The sequence below is a fragment of the Bombus huntii genome, chromosome 11, assembly GCF_024542735.1.
Source record: "Bombus huntii isolate Logan2020A chromosome 11, iyBomHunt1.1, whole genome shotgun sequence".
Taxonomy (NCBI): Eukaryota; Metazoa; Arthropoda; class Insecta; order Hymenoptera; family Apidae; genus Bombus; species Bombus huntii.
This window is the reverse complement of record NC_066248.1, coordinates 3323224-3340231: the sequence shown is the minus strand read 5'-3', so window position 1 is coordinate 3340231 and position 17008 is coordinate 3323224. Positions and strand designations below refer to the sequence as shown.

General features: G+C 41.5%; 1 protein-coding gene and 1 non-coding gene across 4 annotated transcripts in view; one reads left to right on the top strand and one right to left on the bottom strand.

Annotated features, from left to right (window-relative positions):
* Positions 1-17008, top strand: part of LOC126870901 (ankyrin repeat domain-containing protein 6) — a 134108-nt gene that overhangs the window by 85528 nt on the left and 31572 nt on the right. The window lies entirely within an intron of this gene.
* On the bottom strand, positions 10509-10628 carry Trnal-caa (transfer RNA leucine (anticodon CAA)). Its single transcript has 2 exons — positions 10591-10628; positions 10509-10553 (listed from the first exon to the last, which is right to left on the bottom strand). It is a non-coding gene; the product is annotated as a tRNA-Leu (tRNA).

Genomic DNA, 17008 nt, shown 5'->3' with positions numbered 1-17008 from the left:
GGCGGGGAGTCCCCGAAGCGCATTCCCCTTTTTCAATCGGCGCGATTCGCAATTCCCGATGTTATCCGGGTTCGAGTGACAGCTCGGCGATATCTCGCCGCGTATATTCGCGGCAACCAGGATGCAAATGTCGAAAGACTCGAGATCGGCCAAGAACAAAACGGTGAACGAGTCGCGGAGGGCTATCGACGCTCGTGAATCGATTCTCGATAGGAAAGAGAAAGAAACGCGTTGGTGCGAAAGAATGCGCTACCACGGGCGTCTCTTTCTCGCGAAATTCCATTCTTTGTATCTTGCATTCTCTGGATACGCCACGTATGTTAAGTCCCTGCTTTCGTTCTTGGCTGTTAACGATTTTTAGTTGGCCGAATATTTATACAGGTACGACATAATCGACGAGTTTCGTCGATAAGATACACGTCCGAACGTTGTTTTCATCGAACTCACGATATCCTCAACTTTGGCTGATCTTCGCTTAGTATTTAGAAAATTCGAAAATTATAGCACCGCTTATCGATAATATTATTAGGTTGTCCGAAAAATTTCTTCTGTTCTATAAGGAAATAATAGACGCACAATGTTTCTTGTTTTATATTAGTTTATCGAATTGCGCACGAACATAATAATAGAAATAGAACGAAACGGACGATACCTAATTCAATAAAATAATACAAAACAGAAATTGTTGTTCATCTATTATCGCTTTATGAAACGAAAGTAACTTTTCGGGCATGCTAATAATTTTAGACAGTCTTCTCCTCGAACTATCGCCTCCTCGCATCTCCCACGACCTTTTTACATCGCTTTTATGCGCGCGTTTCACGAAACGTCGAACGAGACGCGGAACGAAAGAGCGGATTTTTCGACGTCAATAAGAAGAAAAGAGGATCGAATACGCATTGGAAGATTCGAAGAAGCGATACATGGATCCTCGAAGCGTCGATCGACAGTTGGTTGTGCGGTGTTCGTGCTTCTTTTTCACCGATTTTCACGTCCGACATGGTTGCTCGTTTTCTACCTTTGCCGTTGTGCTGCATCGCAATCGAGAATCGCGATCTATTCCCTCGAGGCGATTCTGCTACGTCGATAATTGCTTCATTTGGATACGAGGCCGCGGATAGGTTAATTGTAAGTTTCAAGTGGATGTGATTGAAGAAGCGATTACGAGCGTTACTTTGTAACATGGCCGCACACTGATGGATATAACGTTGTTTTTCAATGAAATTAATAACAGGGTATGTTCCGATATTAAATATTAAATTACCGGGCTATTGGATACTTTCAATAAGAAAAAAGCGAACAAATAACATCAACTTTACCGTATCGTTACAGGGATTATGGGAAATAAAAAAGCTTCGTAAAAATTCGAACAGCTTCCTCGCCATACCTTTAACATGCTTTTAGCGTTTAATATTTCTTCACCGCGGTTGATTAATTGTTACGTAATAATTTCTCTTTCGCGCTGTAGACACGATCGTTTTTTATTTTTAATACTCGTTTTGCGATATAGTCGAATACAGAAGATCGACAAATCCAAAGGAATCCACATATTTCCCCAATTTTAGTTCTGACTAGTAACAATATTAATAATATTAACCGAAAAGTAATAATAAATTTACACCTATGTTATACATGCTGTGTACTGTAGCATCGTGGACGAGGGGCCTGGGGGTGTCGTGCGAATTATAAACAAACGATTGCGGAACATGTGCGTGGTGAGGCTAAAACAAAAGACATTAAGAGTTAACAGACAAGACGAAAGACAAAGACAAAACGAATTAACAGTCATTGCGAGTTGTGACGTCAGACAGTGCGAATTGCGTTATCGAGAGTTGCAAATTAACTATCTAATTATCTTGATTATAATACGTTACCGTGATTAGTTCACGTTAAACGTCCATCGTTTCCTGTTTAATCAACATCGGTTTAATCCATTTATTCTAAATAAACTAATTGTAGTAAAGATCCTACAATAATATTAACTAAAGAGTAATAATGAATTTCTACTTGTGTTATACGTGTTGTGTACGTTCCTTACGTGTATTAATTGCTCTTTTCTTTTACTCGCTAAAATCATAGGAGGATACCTTAACGTAGCGAATTCTTCGAATATTCGAATATCATAAACGTTTCGTACCGCGAATAGCATTCGAACAAATCGCATTTCCATAAGGATAAATCAGTTTCTGGAGTACAAGAGAACGTACTCTAAGCTAATCGTTGGGTCGTGCTCGTTAGAGGCACGCTAACCGCTTCGATGCGACCCCGTGGAAGGATTCGGTAATTGCCATTAAACCGGACTAACTATAATTCCCTTTCTTATTTCGTCGAAGAATTTACGCGTACGATCGTCTCGGTGACACCGGCCTTTTGTCACGTTCTCTCGCGGCAATTTCTTTCGCCTCGCCAGAGTTTCCTGAATGCATCCGGATAGGATTCTCCTTCTAGATATTTTATTTGCCCCGACAACCGCATTCCACCGGTCAAAACCTGGCAGATGCTCGTTTCTCTTCGCGTAAGGCCAGAGCAAACGGAAAAATAAAAATAAAGACGAGCTACTAGCTTCTTTCGTTATTTGGAAAAAACAAATTTTCGGTAAACTGCAAGAATAGAGTGTTACGTCCGGTGACTCTTTACGTTCGAGGCGACCACCAGCTGTGCACGTAGAATTAAGCGGGCCGCAATAATCCTACGGAACTGTCGTAAAACGAGGCTATTCGATCTACCGTTAAGGCCGTCAATTGGCATAAAGCGTCTTTGAGTCAGGAGGTTCCTTATGGTTATTGCTCCATCGAATAGAAATTGGGGATTTTCCAATGCTCCCCGGGATTCCACCCACACGCGAGCAGTGGTGGAGCGATCACCATCGAGTAAGAGTTTTCCTTTGCAACAGCATCGTCACCGGACTTCACCGGTTCATCATCTTTGGAACAGTCAACATCTCTTTATCGGGTTTCCACCCTTCAATTATTCACCTACTTAGCTTATACCTTACGCACCAGCGTAACTATATTTTCTACGAAGTTGTTGGAAATATATACTATGTGTTAATCGAGCATTCTACTCATTAAACTACTTTTATTATCCTAATCGAAATAGGGGATCGATCGGTTTCGTGGCGTCGATCGTCTAATCGTAACGGGAATTTACGACTCCCGTTGACGCGCTTCCTCGCGATCGCGTCTCTCCGCGAAAAAACATAGTTTTCCAGCTCCGTCGACGGTGTCGCACGCCGAAGAAGACCACCCGCTCGGAAACAGTAATAGGATAGGCTAGACACCCTGCATACCACAGCCATCGAAACAATAACCAAATGGTAACGAAATAGGCACCTCTGAGATACACCAGACGACAACCCCTTCAGAGGGACTATGACCTCGGTATAAAAACCCTGCAAAATAAGCGCTCGCCCCAGTCTGTTCAAACATTTTGACCCTGTCTCTTCGATTCAAGTTCAATTTCTTCACCGTATTCGTGAAACGTTCGAAGTGCGACGCGAGCAGATCATCGGCGATCTATCGGTTTCGTGATTTCTTGTGTCTCCGACGTGACAACAACCTCGTCGAAGTTCGAATCTCGCACCATACGACAATGGGCGAGGGTTCTGCGTAGCTCGTTTCCTCTCGTCGAAATTCCAAGGTGCCTGTTAAACCGAACTCCGATAAACACGCTAAAGCCAGATCGATTATCGAATGAAATTTGCAACTAGAAAGCGAGCACCAGGATGCATCTTGGTTCGTCGCGTTCCCATATCTTCGTTGCCATATACACGCGAACCGGGTGCACCGTGGACGCCGATTATGGCAAGGAAACGCCACGTCGAACAGATCGTGCCTCTTGGACTTGCACTTTCGCTACTATGTGAAAACGATCGAGCGCACGCTAGATACAACAATTTCTCCGAACCCCTATTTACAGAGGCAATTTATGAGGGTAGACCTACGATCAATAAAGAATTCACGATGCTGCGAGAGCCAGTCGCGTGTTCGCGTACAGACCTCGCGATTTATATGGTATCGGCACCGTTTCGTTTCGCATTAGTTAACGATTACACATCGTTTAGATCGTGTTTCTTATCGGTCCGTGGTTTCGTGTTCTTCAAGCCGGAACCAACCTGTTATACGCTTATTCTTCTTCGTCTTTTTATCCTCTCTTTCGTTCGCAACGAAGGAGAAGCCAGCAGTCGAATCAGGTTTTTAGTTATACACGTCCGTGTTCGTTTGTCATCTCGTACGTGCATCTTTTTGGATGTTTGTTTACAAACGAGGATCGCGAGAGAAAAAACATAATAAGTTATCTAACTAACCGTTGAGAATTTTGCATCTTAATGGCCGAAATAATGGTATAGGAACGCTAAATTTACGCTTGGAATTTATATTAGAATAGTCATATATTTATTTGATGAACGATTTCAAAGATATCCATCGATACACACTTGCACGCGTCTCACCTTCTTCCATACCAGACTGTTAACTCAACAGTCTACATTTCTTTATTTTCTGGACGCCGCGCGCACACACACACTTCCACACACTGATATTCACATACATGTATCGCTACTACGCAGCTAATCTAGTCTAGCACATAAAATCATACATATCTCAATGCTAACAAGTATCTTTCATGTTTCGCGAAGGAATCATTTCCTAATCTCATTCTGTTTCTTTAATTTTCCTATTACATGTTTCTATACGCAGTCTTCGTCGGTTTCCTGAATGTTGTTTTCATTGGGAAATATTTGAACACGAAGTTGCGTATTTTAGGCCACAGAATGTCTACGAAGGATATTCTCAAGAGTTCGACGTTTTCTCAAATGGTTAAATTTAAAGAAAATTGCGTTACACAGATACGTAGCAAGTTATTCGCGGTGTTAGAAGATAAGAGTTGCAGATTTTGCAGCCACGTTCGCCATACGAACGAAGAAGAAACTTTCCATCTGCCATCGAGGTATCGGCGCAAAAAAGCGGATGGTTCGTAAGCATGCGCTTGCACGGGCACAATGTAACCGTTCGTCTAAGTGAATTTAGAGCGTCTCGGAGCTTGTAGCAAGCGTAGTGCCACATAACTTTTACGATCTAGTAATTTCAGGCCGCGGCACGGATCGCCAATTTCCCAGTTACCGTGCTACGTGTCGTGACGAACGATCGCGTGCTCCTCCGTTCTCGCTTTACATGCGTGGCTCACGTGTCGCGAGGCGTGTCGACTTCTGCACGAGATGGTCGCGGATATATTCAATCCATGGAACAGGTTTAAGGGAAAACGCGCAAGAAGAAGACGTTAAAGCCTCCCCATGCCGGAATAGAACCGCAGGATACGCGTTTTACGCGATCAACTGTTTTTTGTCATGACGGATCGTTTGCTAGGAGGCTCGATTGCCAACATCGTGCAAGCTTCTACAAGCGGACACCTCTCTGCTACTGTTCGCCTGCTTCGATAATAGTCTAACGCGGTGAACTTGGAATTTAACGTAGCGGCGATGCGATCGTTTGATTAATCGCAGGTTGACTGTTGAAAGTGAAGCAGGTTAAAAGCGGAATATTCAGAAGTAGTCGGGAATTTCAGACGATTACGCGCGTAATTTTCGTCGTGTAATTTCAGCTGCGATCATTTCACTTTCTCTTCTGTTGAAAAAAATCTCCATTCTAATTTTTCTGACGATCTTCATCCAGCTACATAGTTGGTCGGGAATTCTTATCAACGAGAAAAAGTTAAAAGCGCCGCGCATCTCGATTCCTCCACCAAAGAAGATTATCTTTATTAGCATATTGCGTGTCTAAATTTTACCGTCGATGCATATATATTTATATACTTATACACGGTGTTTCGATCTTGAAAGTCGGAACGTATTTCGTAGAAGGTTTAGGAATCTCGATGATACAGAGTGGAAAAAAAAGTGCCGAGTCCTGTACCGTAGCCTTTCGGCTCGTTTCCACGGGCGTGTCGGAAAAACAACGACAGAGGCGATCCTTTTAATTAGACAGCGCCGCGCGAGTCCTGTGAACCGGCGTCGTTATAAGTGGCACCGAGAGAACACGGACACAGCAAAAACTAAAGTGGATCATGCGGCGTATCCTACAAAGAAAATCTCTGTCGCGAACATGGAAACCCGGCATCGACGTGGACCGCGCCGATCGACTTTCACGGTCAAGTATACGCCGCCATATGAGATTGTAAATGTGACAAATGAGTGGAACGGGACCTCTAAACGTTCCACGCGATCGAGAAATCGCGATTCACGCGGCATTCGGCTAATACAGATAAACCAAAACACTTGTATTAGGTCGTCCAAGAAGTTTCTTTCGTTTTATGAGGAAATAATGGGCGCATAATATTTTTCGTTTTATATTATTTTATCGAATTACGTATGATCGATTTTGTTCTATCAAGATAAACGTCACAACGCTTGACAGATTAGATTTCGTGTTTGTACAAAGATGCGTCGTTGTAAAAGACGCGTCTGTAAAAGGAATACACTTTTCGGACGACCTAATAGATCGAAATACGTTAAATACGATGGCTCGTTTTTAGACAAATTTTATCGAGATTTCGTACTATCAGGATTTTACCGTAACGCGTGATCGAATTGTTACGACGTAGACTATTTCGCATAATAGTGGCGATACAGCTAATGTCGTTAGTTAATAAACTTGTGTGCAGGAAGATAATATCAAACGACGATATTTCTCGAATTAAATTAATTAATTTTAGATTTTTAAGCGGCCGTTACGCGTTATTAAACCCTTTTGCGTTAAAAACATGGAATAAAAATACTAAACGTATTTTAATTCCATTCTTCCTCAAACTCGAAACAAGTGATCATCTCGAAGCGATTATTATAATTTGGGGCCCCTGTACGAGCAATTTTTCAGTATTTTTTTAATTCACCAAGGAGAGGGTATTTTCGAAGCGAGTTAATTGAGCCATCAGACAAGCGAAATGGACTTTTAATTTTGATTTCATTGTGAAGGGTGCCGAGGAAAGTCGTAAAGAACCTTTAATGTCGGTAGATTAATAAGTACGGTGGCAAAAAGGGTTATTTAATTGCGGCCCATTGGTGCGAAATTATTGGATTATTACGGTTTTAAAATTGAATGCAATACAATCACGGCAATTAATCCGTCCTTGATTGCAAAGATGTTTAAAATCTGAAGCAAATGGCTGATGGCACAAAAGCGAGTACGAAAGTTTCTTTCGTTTCCCCTATGTTTCCTGTGATTTCCAATTACTCGACTTTATTATTAAAGAACGTTATTATAAAAAAAAAACTCAAAGATATCGCTGTTTAAATTGTAAAATATCTTTATTTTCGTTTAATCGCGTTTTATACGAAACCCTATCGTACAATACGAAACGTACTAAACGATATTCTAACGAGAAGGAAGTTCCTCATAGTTCCGTGTTTTAATTATGATTTTCCAAAGATACGAGGAAGCGATCTTTTCTAAAATAATAGCTCGATCTTTCTCATGTAATTTACTGTCGGTTATCGAGCAATTATCGTTGGAATATACAGCGCATACGTAACCTTATCTTAATCATCGATCGTACAACGATGGGATTCCGCGGATGATCGGTTTTCACGCGAAAAGAGTATTCCATTAGCATAACCTAATTAATCGATAATGCGCTGAATGGGCGAGAAAATCGAGGATAGAAGACGCACGAGTCGTTTAATTAACTCTACCATGGAAACGCGGCTACCCCATTACGCGAATTATTTCGTATCTTTATATGGAACGAATTAACTATTCTGTATTGCACGTTCACGCCGTTGTGAAAGCTTCCTTTTAACCAACGATCATCGCGAAACACGATGCAACATTCGCCAGCTGAAACGTCTTACCATAATTTATGCAATTAAAATACCATAGAATCTTTATGGTAAGGTGGGCGGTGAAATGACGCGTTTCCTGCAAAATATTCATTCGCTATCCATTTACGCGACAGCAAAGCAAGTGAGTTTCCAGTCTTTCATAATTCGGAATAAAATTGGTGAAAAACGCAGTTCTCAAGTGGGAAGAACGTTTAGATGGAAAGTGGGCACGTTAAAAAGCTATGGAAAAAAGTGGTCTTTATTCTATGACCGTTTTGACGCTTTGTTTTGGCGAACCAGTTTCCCTTAATTTCGTTTGCTCGATTTACCGCAATCTTCTGTCTACATCGGCGGCGATTTCAATTGTGGTTTCGCAGAAATCGCTCGCATTTATGGTTCGGCAAACAAACGTGTTCCTTCGAGCATTAGAAACGATTATACGTTAGTTTCCACGATAGGTATCCTATAGTGGAAATATTATTTAAAACACAAATATTTTCTATATATTATATCAACTAAGAACATCGACTGACAACTTATAATTAATAACTTGACACGTTCGTTTATCCGTGTATAAGAAAAATTTCAATTTCCTCCGCTTAATTAACAACTCGATCGTAATATTTTCCTAAACAGAAGTGAAAAAACGAGATCGAAATAAAATGCTCGTTCAGCCCTTAAATATTACAACGAGCGAGTAGTGGTGCTTCAATTTCGCGCGCAAATCATCTCGGCCTATATAGTTATTAGCCACGGTTCTTGCGAACAAAACCTCGCCATCCCCCTTTTACCTCGTCCAGCAATTCCAATTAAGCGAGTGCTCAATTAGTCGAACGGGCGCCCATGATCTCGCACACCGTAGGACGCAACAAACGATGCTAACAGTATCAGTGTCGGGCCAGAAACTGGTCTCTAACAACGAGGTGTCGCCGAAAAGCAAAAACCGCCTGAACTCGTACGCGGTTGTAACTCTTCCCCTAATGATACGTTGTCCGTCTAATTACCAGAGCCAAGGAATTAGAAGGGAAAGGTAAATGGCACCGGGTGATGCTGGTTTCGCGAGGATAGGCCATTGCCTGTAGCTCTCTGGCTATCGTTGCTCTTTTCAGTAAACGTCGATCCGGCATCAATCAGAAGCAGCATGGTGCTCGTTAGTCGTGAACGCATGCCACGTGAAACAAAGTCCAGGAAAGTCGAGTCATAAGTCACTGGGCCGAATGACGTTTCGCTTTTAATCTAGGTCGATAACGTGACCATAAGATCGGCCTCTTTCTCTATCTTTCTGTCTGCTGTTCAAGATGTATCGATTAGGCGACTCTGTTCCGTTTCTTCTTCTCGTCCCGGTCAATGGATGATGGACGAGCTTGCTTTGACTTAGAACGTAGGAGTGGCACGGTTGATCGGCATAGTCCGTGGACGTCGATATCTGATACGAGTCGGTTAAGTTGCTTTTTTCAGACCGTCGTCGACGTAGGTAGTTTTGCAAGATTTAACGATGGTCGCTGAAACATCCGTTGATTCGGTCGAAGATAGGTTAACGATTTTGAGTTAGCAGTCGAGGACCCAAGGAAATCTGATTAATAGCTTTGGATAATGGTATCCAGAAATAATCATTCTAGCGAACAATACCTGAACGATCGGTCCTAACGAGGTTGTATATGTGTGACTTGTGTATATGTAATAATGAAAATTTAACGATCGACCTAGCATCGTACATTCGAAAGTCTAATAGTTACTGCGTTGAATTCTTGTAGCGATTTTGAAGGATACTAAAATAGCACACATCCCACTTCCTACGTATGTGTAATTGGAAATCCAGTGTTTGCGCGTTTCACGGTTCTATCTAGAATGGGACAAGGAACGGTACATCGGCAAGGAAATCGATTGCATCGATAGTAAATTTCATTAAGTGACAGGAGACAGATAACGCGGCCCATATGCCAATTCGTTTCGCGTATTCGAAATGCCACTCTTGCCTCTGTTTAAGGGCATTATTACAGGATAACCGTATGTTCGCGAACTCATTGCGCAGGTCGTGGCTATTGTGTCACGGTGCTCGTACGTAACTACACGATGGCAATCCGGTGTGGGAAACAACGGAAAAAATAGACTCGCCTAAAATAGACTGAACGGTAAAACGACAGAGAACACACTGGATCTGCACTCGTGATGTTAATCGTTGCATTATCTTGGAAACAGGAGAGATTTCGTAAGAAAGATCGTGAATCGAGCATTACGTAACACGAACTGCCTACCAAGATAGCGGTTAAATACGTGTAGTTAAGTCGTTACGTAATAAAAATGTGGTTTTGATTCTTGACACGATTTAATTTAAGAAATAGAGCTCGTTTTTCGTATTGTAGTCATTTGTTCGTATACGTATACTCTGTAATACGAGATAATATTCCAGATAATTTTAGTAATCGCAATATATTTTCGTTAACAAGAAATCGTTTAATGCTTATCAATTTACAAAGTAATAGCGATTATACCTGGGCGTATGAGATAAAAATAGAAATTAAAAAAAAAAAAAAAAAAAAAGGAAGTTTGGCAGCAGTAGGATTCGAACTCGCGACGAACTGGTCGCGCGAATATCGCCGTGTTTGAGTATAACGTAGTCTAAAATAATCGATAATTATAACGATGTAATTGCATTCGAATGTTTGTTATTGCACTTAAAAAATGCAAAAGAATTTGTCAGAAGTGGGATTCGAACCCACGCCCTCAGAGAGGACCAGAACGCCCAGAACTCAGTTTTGAACTGAGAAGGTGAGAACCTTGAGTCTGGCGCCTTAGACCGCTCGGCCATCCTGACATGTACGAGCATTCGTTCGCTTTATGGATTATACTGACTTGAAATGAATCGATCGCTATGGTTATACGAATAATTATTTTACGAAATCTACGCAATATTAATTTACTCTAAATGCAAATCTTAATTGAATAAATTTTTTAGTCGATGTAATCTTATACAGCATGAATAACCTCGGATCGTTCGATTTTCAGTGTCGACTGCGTAGTCGGTGTAGGTAGTCGCTTGTTCCACGTACTTCGTACAATTATTCGATGCATCGAATAACGAATAAAGCTAAGGAATAATTTTTACAAATAATTACTTACAAATAAACGTTGGGATTTTACACGCTATTTTTTATTCGTTATTCGAAATAAAATTTGCCCAACTCTGGCCTAAACCCATCACTACCAGTACTATACATATAACATAAAGCATTAATAATATTATATTGACGTATACAATACGATATGAATAACGTTAAATCATACAATCGTCAGTCTCGATTCATCGCTACCAATATCATACGATAATGGAGAAAAAGAAAATAATATATCCGTCTGTACAATATAAGTGCATTAATTCGAGACCGCTGAATCGTCAGCTTCAACCCATCGCTACCGATACCACTCGTTCTCATTCGTTCTTATCTGAGTGCAAAGACCCAAACTCGGTGCCTCTTCCGTCCCAAAAAAGAGAAGAAGCCGAACGTTACAGACGAAGCGAAACGATACAGGAGGAGGGCACACGGTGGTTACGATTCATCGTGCACGTTCCTGCGGATCTCTGGCGGCCGAACCACCCACAACTTCGACAATGGCGTGGGAGCAAAGGAGGTGTCAGTGGCCGTGGCATATCTCGAGTTTATTATACGGGCCGACCCATCTCGCTGGTTAGAATGGCCGTATCGAAGACGCGCTCGTCATTACGACCTCGCAAGAGAAGGGTTTCTCGGATGGAGCCTATTTTACGAGCCACGAAGAATCGTCGCCTGGAAGAAGTTTCGTTGGTATCCGGCCGTATTACTCAACGCCTTATGGGATCGTACGGGGGGCTCGTAAATCTCGCCGAATGATTGAGCGAACTACTAATCCGATATACCTAATCCAACGAAAAAAAAAAAAAAAAAAAAAATATGGTAACTCGTAGAAAGTTAAGGAAAGATATAACGCGATAGATGATGCTGCGAGTGGAATTCAAAGGAGAGATGGATGTAGACTCTTGAGACGGTAGCTTCTGGATTTTTTAATTCTTGGGTTTTTCAAATTATGCTACTTGGAATTTCGGAAATTTTGTGATACATTCGGTCGAAATTTCTTTACGAGTATCGATGTTTCGTTTACGAATTTTAATGATTCAATCGCGATGTTTACGATTCCTAAAGAAAACGATCGCCATACGCTCTCATACGTAAGAGGCAATTGAAAATAAATTCATATCTACAGAAGGAAATTGAGGGAATTAATCGTCGTTTGTTTTTATCACTGCGAAAAACAGGTTTTATGAAACGATCGAATCAATTGGAATTTAATTAGGGACGCTTTAGAGGCAAGCGACGATAGTCTCGAGTGAAAGTGCGACGACAGAAAAGAAAAACCGTCGCCCTGGCGTACATGGAATTACAAGCGCGATAATTAATCGTGAAAGTGTATCGGTAAAAAGTGTCTCATAAGAGAGGAATGTCTTTTCGCGCAATTATTCTCGGAAGATAAGAAAGGACGAAAGAAGAAGGACGTCGGTGGATATTTCCTCGTTTATTCTTCATCGTAATCATGTTATCAATCTTCTGACTGCTATACGATCGGGAGAAATCGCTGTGACATGAACGCTGGAAAAACTGTGTCTAACCGCGTCGATACTCGATACGTACCGTAAACTCGCGTCGCACTTTTATCCAATTAACTTGACGCGTATCTCACGTTGTCTCCGAGGCACCGGTGTTATTTTACACCAGCCACTGGCCCAGATTTCTCTGCGTTCTATACGGACACACTTTAAAACCCTATTCCGTAGGGTTAAAACCACCAAACCGTGCCACGTGTATTTCTATGCTCAAAACAATTCTAATCTCTGTCCATATCTGGCGTACCAAAAAAAAAAAAAAAAAAAAGAAAAAGAGAAAAACGAAAAGAAACATAAATCGTGCCATGAGATTTCCATCGGAGCAGCCAGTAGTTGCCTTCTCCGTTATTTCATCGCACGGGTCCTGCTCTTCAGTTTCGACTTTTCGCCACGGTTCCCTTGAAAGCGAAAGAGGAACGCGTGGATTTATACCAGCGGGAAACACGGAAAAAAATATCTGTTCCTATAGCGTGACCGACGTGGAATGCCGAGATCTGGCTGGTTCGCGATCAAACGGATGAGAGAATCTGCAGCCTGGAGCTGCGACTAGACGCAACGTATGCAAAGACGTTATGCATCAGGCTATATCCAGCTGGCTACTTGCGCGTTGCGAGGTGAACAAACTCTCGCTGCTTTTATTCCTCTTCTTTCCATATACCTGTCTCTTTTAATATTGCAATACTTATATTCATCTGTAGCGAGCTACGCTTATTTTATCACAAATAAACGGCAAACTAATAGAGTTTGCCTTCTTCTTTCTCCCGTGTTCTCCCAGTTAGATTGTAAAAACTGAATGACGGAATACGCTTGGAAATTGTTGTCGTGCTCCGTGTAGCTATATGAGCTGTCATTTTCATTTACGGAATTAAATTGCAGATGCTAGGTACACAGGGCTGAGAGATCGATCGTGGGAAAGGTTGCAAGGGTAATTTGGATTTGTATATTATGCGATAGAAGGTTGATAGAAAGATTGTGAAATTAGTAAAAAAGATATAATGTAATCATTTTTTATAGCTGGAGTAGAAGTATTTTCTATATGAAATAATACAAAAGATCTTTTTTTATTTAATATGATTTTCCACGTTTACTTGTTATAATTTAATTTTCTCTCTAATAGACTTGGAAGCATAGAAACTCGAAGAAAGAATAAATCATAACTCTTGCGTAGACTTGCACGTAAGAGTCCACGTAAATAACAATATAACGCTATTCGTGAAAATAATCAGACACGCCAAAGTAGAATACGTATAAACCTCTCTCTCGAAGAAACAGCTTGTGCAACAAGAGCTTTGTATTCGATTTCACGGAACGACTATCTTTCGTAGAAGCTACACTAGTTAACTATTCATAGATACAATTATTAATCCAACTGGAACGTTTATTCAAGCTCTCTAAATATATCGTCGATATTATATTATGCTATAGAGGACGCGTACACGTTCGCGTACACGTAGGTATATTCAAAGCAGGATCATTTTCAAAGACGATAACCACTTATCAGGCTGGAAGTCCTGCGGGGTGGACGTGGCCATCTTACAGCGTGTACGTGAGATAATGGCGAAGCTGCTGGCAACTTCTGACGTTGATTCTCTTTTTGGCCGTAAATCGGCGGCCCCTTAGAAGCCGCGATAAATTACTTTACGCCTGAATCGGGGCTAACGCCATGGAATCCCGTGGAAATGCGCGGCGTACAGAGTTCCTGTATAGCGTTCGTTTTGTTCGCGGGTATCGTTCCAAGTGGCTTAATGACTGTGGCACAGGGATCGGTAACGAGACCCGAGTTATGGTTGATAACGCGATTCTTCGAAAATTTTACGAGCCATCTTACGTTTCTACGAGGTTTCTACAAGTGTTCGAATACATTCGTGAACAACCGTGCCTAATACGATCTAACTACCTGTCAATTACATTGTTATCAGGATAGAAATACTCGAGGGAATGATGAGAATCGAACGAATGTGCATTACGGTGTTGCTAGATCCGTCTAAACGGATACGCGTTGGAACTGGTTTCAACCTCGCACGGAACGTTTCGTACGCGGTTCCTCGAGCCCTTAATCCGACATGCAGATGCGTTATCCGGTAAAAGGGATCTTTATACCACTAGGGGTTCGTCGCATTATGCGCTGCGTATTCGCTACCGTAAATCTGCCAACAAGGCTCACCGGTTGTCAATTATTTCGTTATCAGCGTGATAAATCGACACTGTTCGCCGGGACAATTGTCGATTGGCTGGTTATCGCGTTGGCTCCATCTGCCACTTGTCAGTTGTTCGCTCGACTTCGTTATCAGGTTAACCCATATTGATAACGAGCAGCGAAGAAGAAGAAGAAGAACGCGTCGACACGTACACTTTCGCTGCTACAGAAATTATTAGACTTTTGATTATCGATTAATTAAATTCCTCAACGAAACTTCGTTACTCATCGTCGATCATGAACACGTCATATTCGATTTGATGCTCTTCGAATCTTCGCTAGCGATGTTCCGGTAAACATGCTTCGAACATAACTTGCATTCCGATTGCAATTATGAAACAAACGCGGACGTACGAACGTACGATCACTCGACGGAATGCTTGCCACGCGTGAAACGATTTCGCGAATTCGAAAGGACACGATGGCAGTGTGCCAGGACCCCCTCGATTCTAATCTCCGGTACCAAGCAATCGCCAATTACCTCGTTATCAGACCGAGTGTCAGCCACGTAATACGAATAATAGTAGAAGCATCGGCCGAGATAAATCTGTATCAGTTTACCCCGGCAATGCCGCGCATTCGAACGGATGCGGTGGAACTGGTTTTCTTCGCGGCGATAAAAGTTCCTCCGCGGATCCGTTGAACGGAAGAGGGACTGTTGTTTTGGTCGAGGTGCAACCGCTATGAAAAGCCTTCAACACTTTTATAAGAACGCTAAGCGTTTAAATACCATGGAACGCTATTGAAGCCCGACACGAAACGAACAGACTTTAGAGACGACTTGCGTTTCACGGTGTCCATTTATTTCGCGATGACAGACGATTAAAGGATTTGACGAGGGGCGTGGATATGTGGAACGATCTTTCTGCGTGTAACGTACGTTTTCGTTAATAACGATCAGAAAGTACAGAGTAGGAATAACAATGGAGGCGCGTATGACATTCGAGACGGAGATTATCGTAAGATAATTTCAATTTATCTCGGAAATAAATCTTTCGGCTTTTATTTTTTAACTCTTCCTTCTCTCGTTCCCTCTAATAAATTATATTAACTTGAAGCGTCCTCTGTGTAATCCTGTTCCCAAGATTTTAATCGGACTTCCTCAAGTTTCCTCGTTGATGAGTCTAAACGATAGTAAAAAAAAATGAAAAAGTGAATTTTTGAATTTTTTTAGCGGTCAACTAATTACACCTTGTTCTACGAATTCTTGAAATTACTTTTCCACGAGCGTTTCAAAATGTTTAATTGATTATTGTTTGAATTAATGTTTAATCATAATGTTCAATTCAACATGGTTGAAAAATTCATCCGATCAATGGCCAAACAAATGCTTCGTACACGATGAATTTTATTGGGCAATGGTCTGATTTAAGGGGGAACGATACGAGGAATAAACAACGTCGCGAGTAAAGGTAGTAGCTCGATAATGTCTTCACGGTGAAGCATGACGGTGCCAGGGATGTTAATGTAACCACGAAGACCAAGAACGACGAGGACGCCGACTAACTTGTGATCCCTGGTCGGGTCGTCGTGACCCGGCTTACATTAACTTCTGACTCCTTCTCTGCTTCTTCGCGTCTCTGTTCTCCTCTTAAAGTCAGTTCACACTGCTCTGATAAGATCGACGCGCCAGAATGTCACGCGTCATAAATATTCCAATAAAACGTCGCAGCTGCGAAGAGACCAAGCGAAGCAATTTGGTCGTATGCATTCGAGAAAATTGAATTTCGACGCGAGATAAATGGAACTGCATGAACGTTCAACCGTGGAATAGAAACAGTGAAATAATCGTAATGAATGTTGCTCGAGGAATATCGATTCGAGCGAATAATAGATTAAGTCGAATCGAAGAAAGATTAGAAACTTAAAAAATTAGATTAATGGGCTGATTTATCAGCATCGGGGCTTCCGGGTGTGTGCAATGTCTTTACCGGTGTTCCGCGAGCATTCCGATTGGATAAAAATATTCTTCGAGGCAATGGGGTAATTTTTCTTCCGCTGTCTTTTCAAATCGATTGCTTTGATTCTGTTAAGAAGATAATGCGCACAGATCTAGTGATTTATCCAGTAATTTCCTAGGATTTTTGAGCAAGGTCGCCTAGCATGGTAGACGACTGCCATTCTCCATTCGAAATCTTTCTCCGCCTTCTCCGTGGTAAGACGGTTTCTCCGTTATTCTATCAGCGCATAAATTCTTTCCATTTAAACAAAACAAGGAAACTATCTATAAAATATATGAATAGACGAAGGAAAGGAAGGAATTGGTATTTAATATTCCTAGCAACCTGCAACTTATCTCAAAGCGTACTCGCGCGTGAGTAGATTGAATATAAACTAAACTTGTTTCTTGAACATACATATT